Below are 6640 nucleotides of genomic sequence, written 5' to 3'. Positions count from 1 at the left end.
TTACAGCCCTGGAACGGATGAAGGTTCCGAGCACGGGTCAAGGATTCTGGGAGGGCATCCTTCAGGCTGGGTGGGAGCCAGGCTGGAGGCTTCAGAGGCAGCAGAGAAGATAACCCTCTGCATCATCTGCCCCGAACTCTTCACAGCCCAGGGACCACCCTTCCTCACAGCCACTGTCAAAGCCAATCAGTGTATGAGGGGAGGAAGAAAAGGAAAGGAAAGAAAATTAGGGTCAGCCAAGAAAGGGATGATGGGAGTGTGAAAGAGTAAAGGTAAAAATTAAACACAAGAAAAACAAAATAAAAAGGAAGTGAAATTTATAAAGTAAAATAAACCCGCTGAATCTGAAAGGTAGTGAAAGACAACAGAAGATAAAATGTCTGAGATTTAAAGCAGAAGAATAAAAGGCAAAACCCTTTTATTAGCTAAATTAAAAGGTGAAAAACATGGGCAGATAGATCTTAGATTGAGAGTAGAAATATGTGTGATGGGCAAAAAGGAATTACATTTCTCTTTCTTTGAAGGAATAAAAAGAAAATCAGGAAAGACGAAGTAGGAGTGAAGAGGCTACAGATAAGTCTAAAGTCAAATTTTAAAATAAAAATTGAGGGCATTGGGGCTGGCCCTGTGGCATAGCGGTTAAGTGCACATGCTCTGCTGCGGCGGCCCAGGGTTCGCAGGTTCGGATCCCGGGCGCAGACTGATGCACCTCTTGTCAAGCCGTGCTGTGGCAGTGTCCCATATAAAGTAGATGAAGATGGGCACGGATGTTAGCCCAGGGCCAGTCTTCCTCAGCAAAAAGAGGAGGATTGGCATTGGATGTTAGTTCAGGGCTGATCTTCCTCAAATAAACAAATAAATAAATAAAATAAAAATTGAGGGCATTCAGCACACATGGCAATGACAGTCCTTAGAACCTCACTCAGGTGGCCCGGCCATGGGAGCACAGCGCAGGGCTCCAGGTTGTGAACCAGACAAGCCCCTGTTACTCTCATTCCTGCTCTTGGCTCTAACAAAGGCTCTCATGGTCATGACCAAATTCTAAATCAGTTCCCTCTGAAAATGGATCTCATCCACTCAAAAAGAATATTTAAAGCCCTTGAAGAAAGCTGAAAATCCAAAAAGGCAAGGCATTAAGAGGAGAGGGAGTTCTCATGCTCCTTCCACCCGGTCAGGGAGGGCTGGCCACAATCTTCGAGACCCTCGGACAAGATGAGGAACGGTGGTAGGACCTGTGGAAGCTCAAACATTCGATGTCTTGTCTTTTTCTTTCCTGACTGTTTTCCCCATGAAAACCTTCAAATAACATCAAAACCAGGTTTTAAAAAGTTTTAATGATTTATTTTGAAATAATTTCAAGTGTATAGAAAGTTGCAAGAACAGTACACAACGGATTCTTGAATCTCCATTATCATTGTCTGAGTCATTTGAGAGCAAGCTGTACACATAATGCCCTGTCACTCCTAAATTCTCCAGTGTGTATTTCTGGATAGAACCCTGTTGTGGGTTGAATAATGTCCCCTCAAAATTCTTGCCCACCTGGAACCTCAGAATGTGACCTGATTTTGAAATAGGGTCTTTGCAGACGTAGTTAAGGATCTCAAGATGAGATCATCCTGGGTGTAGAGTGGGCCCTAAATCCACTAGACTAACGTGCTTATAATGAAAGGAGAGGACAAAGAGGGACTCGGTCTCCTTCAGTATGGAATAATTTTCTCAGAATTTCTCTATCTTTCATGTCCTTCAGTTTTAATGAGTACAGGCCTTTTATTCTGTAGGATGACCCTAGACCTGGGTCCATCCAATATTTCCTTTTGGTCCGACTTTGCCATGCATTCTTGACAGCAAGACCACAGACAGGACGCTGGGCTCTTCACAATGCAGAACATTACAGCACACGATGTCATCCTGTCCCCCCCAGTGGTGACATTCATCTTGATCACTTGGTCATGTTGGTGTCTTCCAGATTTCTCCCCCAGCAAGTCACTACTTTCTCTTTTGTAATGATACACATTTTGTGGGGAGATTTTCTGAAAAGATACCAACATCCTGATCCTTATCAACCTCCTTAGCATTCATTGAGGACCCCCGTCTGAATAAATCATCACCATGAAGGTGACCTATGGTGGTTTTCTATTTCCCTCATTCCTTCTGAGTTTATCACTTGGCAGTTTACCGTAAGAAAGAGCTTTCATCACCACCCCCCATTTACTTACTTGTTTATTTATTTATCAATACGGATTCCTATTTTATTTAATAAGTCAAAATCTGATACTATCATATTATTTTGATGTTTAGATTGCCCCACATTTGACCAGTGGGATCTCCCTCAGCTGGCTCTTGTGTCTTTTTGATATGTGCCCACCATTCTCTAAGCATCTCCTTACTTTCTGGCATGAGAAGATAGTTCAGGCACATCTTATGCCTGTTCTATCCCTGGAATCAGCCATATTCTGGTTCCTTTTAGTGGGGAATGGTATTTAGAAACCAAGATTAGATGTTCCACGTGCTCATTGCTACTGGGATGTTATTGTTTCTGGGCCCCTCTCAGCCGATAGAGCTAGGATTTCTTGGTGTGTGTATATATATATATATATATATATACACACACACCCACAAACATATATAACTATATCTGTGTGTTTCTATGTCTATACCATCTGTATCTATATCTGTATATCTATTTATATGTTTATATATTTAAAAGCTATGAGTTCATATTACACTTCCAATCACAATCTAATACCTCAAGGTTCTTTTCAGCCTTCCCCTTTTGCTTCCTGTTACTTCTCCACCTTGGCTTCCATTATCCTTTCTACATTCACTTGCTTGCTCAAGTGACTTACTTGCTCCATGTAACCAGTCTCCAAGCTCATCACTGCCTCCATGGGGACACCTGCTGCCACCATCTCCACGAGGCTCAGCCCCTGGGTACTGGTGCCTCTGAGAGAGGAATGGAGGGAAGACAAAACTAAAAAGCGGCTTAAAAGAAAAACTTGGAAAAGAAAACTCCACTCTCTCAGGAGCCGACGGCAGAGCGTGAACTTTGATTTTTCAGCACAGGTCTTGCCCTTGAGGGAAGGGGGAAGTGATATTCAGTCAGAAGAAGAGCCCTGAATTCCCCTGGCTCCCCCAGGATGTCCACAATGAAGTAAAGCCAAATAGAAAAAGAACGCGGGCTGGTGTGGGAGGAGAGAGGGGAAAAAGAGAAGGGAAGAGCAATGTTACTGAGGTGAAGAACCACAATGGCAGAGACAAGGCACTGACACTGGCTTTTCAGAAAGTCCCGGAGGCAGAATCCCTTCCCAGGACAGGCGCCGCACTGGGACCCGTTCTTTCTCCACCAAAAATCTGATGGTTACCCCTCCTGGGACCAGCCTTTCCTTTTCCCAGCACCTCTTTTGCCCCGGCACCAACAGTGGGGTACCATCCAGTAGCCCCCCACAGGCCCTGAGGCCCATCTTCCTTTCATTCCCAGGACTCCCACTGCCGTCTTTAACCCTTAGGGGTTTCCTCTTCCTAAACTCTTATGCTGCAGGAAGCAAAGTGGATCTAGAGTCAGGCAACCCTAAGACTTAAATCCCACTTTTTCTACTTTCTAGCTGTGTGTCCTTGGGCAAAGCATTCTCTGAGCCTCTATTTCATCACCTTCAAAATGCTCAGGGAAACGTAAACCTCAGGGCCAGTTGAGCACTAGGTGGGTAAACCAGCTGCTTCTCTCTCCCTGCGCGTCAGGACGGCTGGGCTTGTGCTGCTTGTGAGTTCCCACTTGTCCAGAAGCAAAAGTTCAGTGCAGTCTTGGCAGAGACTCAGGGAAACGACCTTGTTTGTCCACACTGAAAATCTTTCTTAAGAAAACATTAGATATTAGGAAGGCAGCAGAGCTAATGGCAAGAGAAAATTCAGTCATAATAAACTTTCCATGACTTTGTGACCTGGGGAAAATTGATAAGAGATAGTCTACTTCTGTTACGAAAGAAGAGAAACACCAATTTCGCAATGTTACAAGAATTATATACTCAAGTATGTAATTAAGTAGATTATGGCAGAAAGAATCTGGGATTCAAAAACTTAGATCTAGTCCTAATTCCCAAAAAGGCTTCATTTCAATTTCTAAGATTCCCACTTGCTACTTACTTCCTGGGTTGTGTTGTAAGTCACAGGGCCATTAGGGAAAGAAGTTACTGGAAAAACCTGCGCAGACTAACAGGGTGGCTCTGACTGTCACACTCCCTGTGACAGCCTCTCTGCTGTCTGTGTCCAAGAGACATTTGCTCTGTCCGATGTGGGTAAGGGCTCCTGAGGGAAGTGAGACCAGGCACCCGGAATGTGGCACTGGATCAAGACAAGTCCTCTTCCTTCCTCTGAGCAATGACTCCCCTTTATTTTGGCAAAGGTGCTGATTTGCAAATCTGTGGTAGGAGCGACTTCAGTCAGGGGTGGGGGTGTCTCTCCAGCTCATCCTGGGAGATTTTATTATTAAAGCAACTCAAGAACCTCCATATAAATCAGTCCCCCTGGGGAGGGCATGGAGGCCCAGGCCACTTCTACAGTCTCCAGCACAGCCACCACCTTGAGGCTTTGTTCCTTTTGTGCTAGTCCAAATAAACAGGCCACTTTCCCGGTAGCACTAAAAAATCACTCTGGGACTTTCCTATTTGCGGGGTTGGTTTCAGAAGGAAATCCGTCAGCTTCAAAAGTTCAAAACTGCTTCTGTTGTTGAGGCTGGCTGCCTCCGGGTGGCACCGTGTGCCATTGTCCCAACTGAATCTGCCCCAGGATAGAAGCAAGAAGTTTCTTTCCATCCAAACCATCTGAGAAACTGCTGCCAAGAGAATCTTCCTAATGACGAGGTTCTTCTCTGCTCAAAGCCCACCGGAGTCCTCCTGTTGTCTGCCGGATAAAGCCAGACTATCAGTGATCTGGGCCTGAGATCAAGCTGAGATGCCGCCTTGTCTGAGCAAGCAGGATGAAGAAAGAGGGGTGGGGCTTCAGGTTGGAGTGGAGGGAGGAGGGTTTGAGTCTGGCGAAAAGAACTGAAACAGGAAAAACAGTAGTGCAAGGAGGGTCCCTGATGTCCCTCTCTTTGTGTCTCTGCAGAGAGGTGCTGCAGACAGAAGTGCAGGACCTGCTGTCACGCAGGACTTGGACTCACTGTCTGGTGCTCACTATGTGGATAATAAAATGCGACACAGAGGGAGAGAGGGAGGCAGGGAGGAGGGCTTTCTCCCCCACCTCTACGGGAGACACAGCACGACCCCAGGCATGTGCAACAGCTGCAACAAAGGCGTGTGGCCGCCCTCAAATGGCTTCCTGGGCAACAAACAGTAATGAGAGGACTCTGCAAACAGACAAAACAACCCAAGGAGCCCACAGACACTTGGGGGGGTGGATTTTGCAGTCAGACAACCTCTCCTTGAGGGTGTCAGGGCAGAGCCAGGGAAGTAGGGTTAGGACGTGCTGAAAGCCTGAGCCGCTGTCTTAGTCCGTTCATATACCATAGAAGAGATAGGCTGTGGACAACAGAAGTTTATTTCTTATAGCTCTGGAGGCTGGAAGTCCAAGATCAAGGGGCCAGCATGGTCCAGTTCTGATGAGGGCCCAATTCCTGGTTCATAGCTGTGCCCTAACGTGGTGGAAGGGGTGAGGGGTCTCTCTGGAGCCTCTTTTATACGGGTCTAATCCCATTCACAAGGGCTCCACTCTCATGACCCAGTCACCTCCCAAAGGCCCCACCACCCGATACCATCACACTGGGGGTTAGGATTTCAATTTATCCATTTGGGGGGCGGGGGACACAAATATTCAGACCATAGCAGTGGCCGTATACGTTATAATCCTGAGATTTCTATTACTGAAGTAATTCAAGAACCTCCTTACTGTAAATCAGTAAAGCTCTCGGGAGCTCATCGGTTTTGCTCAGGGACTGTCCGAGTACCTACGACAGTGCCCGGCTCACAGTAGCAGCTCCATAAATACTAGTGGAGTGAATGTAGTTTGTAACATTACAATAAGAAATGTGTTGACTGTGCGATTTCTAAGCCTGTCTCCTACCTCTCTCTCTCCATTTGAGAGTCACTGCTCCGGGCTTGTTCAAAACACATTTGTTGAACCCTGGTTCCATGCTAGATTCCCATGGGGTACGTGAGCAGGGGCAGATACAAGGATGAATAAGAAGACCTTTGACCTTTAAAAGTTTAAAGTCTAAGAGGAGAGAAAGGACACAGGTGTAAATAAACATAAGCCTTCCCTTTACTTCTCCAGGTGAGAAAGTATGGCATGTGTCTCAGTGCATGTCAGTCACCAAATGATGTACAAAAATGTCCACTAAAAAAGATAGCTTTTTTAAACCTCTTTTTGAGAGTGCTTGATTTTTCCTTTTTATTTTTCCTCTTAAACTATCGAGTAGAGCCCTGCTAGCAACACAGTTCTAATTTCCTAGCAGTGGTCATCCCTAACAGGGACATCCGATACAAGCTTCCTGCGTCCTCTCCCTGGATAGTAACTCGTTGTGAAGATCCAAAGTTTACACAGCATGTGAGTCAAGATGGGGACTATGAACAGCCAGTCACACCGGATTCCCCAGAGGGTCTGGGGCTCCTGTGACGAATAGCTTCTCCTCTTTGACGGAAAGATTGAA

The 6640-nt window shown here is 45.9% G+C and overlaps 1 long non-coding RNA gene across 1 annotated transcript; it reads right to left on the bottom strand.

The window, feature by feature from the left end:
• Positions 1-1320: 1320 nt before the first annotated feature.
• LOC147912374 (uncharacterized) lies at positions 1321-4945 on the bottom strand. Its single transcript, XR_015550032.1, has 3 exons — positions 4138-4945; positions 3649-3848; positions 1321-3179 (listed from the first exon to the last, which is right to left on the bottom strand). It is a non-coding gene; the product is annotated as an uncharacterized LOC147912374 (long non-coding RNA).
• Positions 4946-6640: the final 1695 nt, after the last annotated feature.

The sequence above is a fragment of the Ceratotherium simum genome, chromosome 36 (genome assembly GCF_057802395.1).
Source record: "Ceratotherium simum simum isolate JZ-2026a chromosome 36, ASM5780239v1, whole genome shotgun sequence".
In the NCBI taxonomy this organism is placed as follows: Eukaryota; Metazoa; Chordata; class Mammalia; order Perissodactyla; family Rhinocerotidae; genus Ceratotherium; species Ceratotherium simum.
This window is presented reverse-complemented; position numbering and strand designations above follow the sequence as displayed.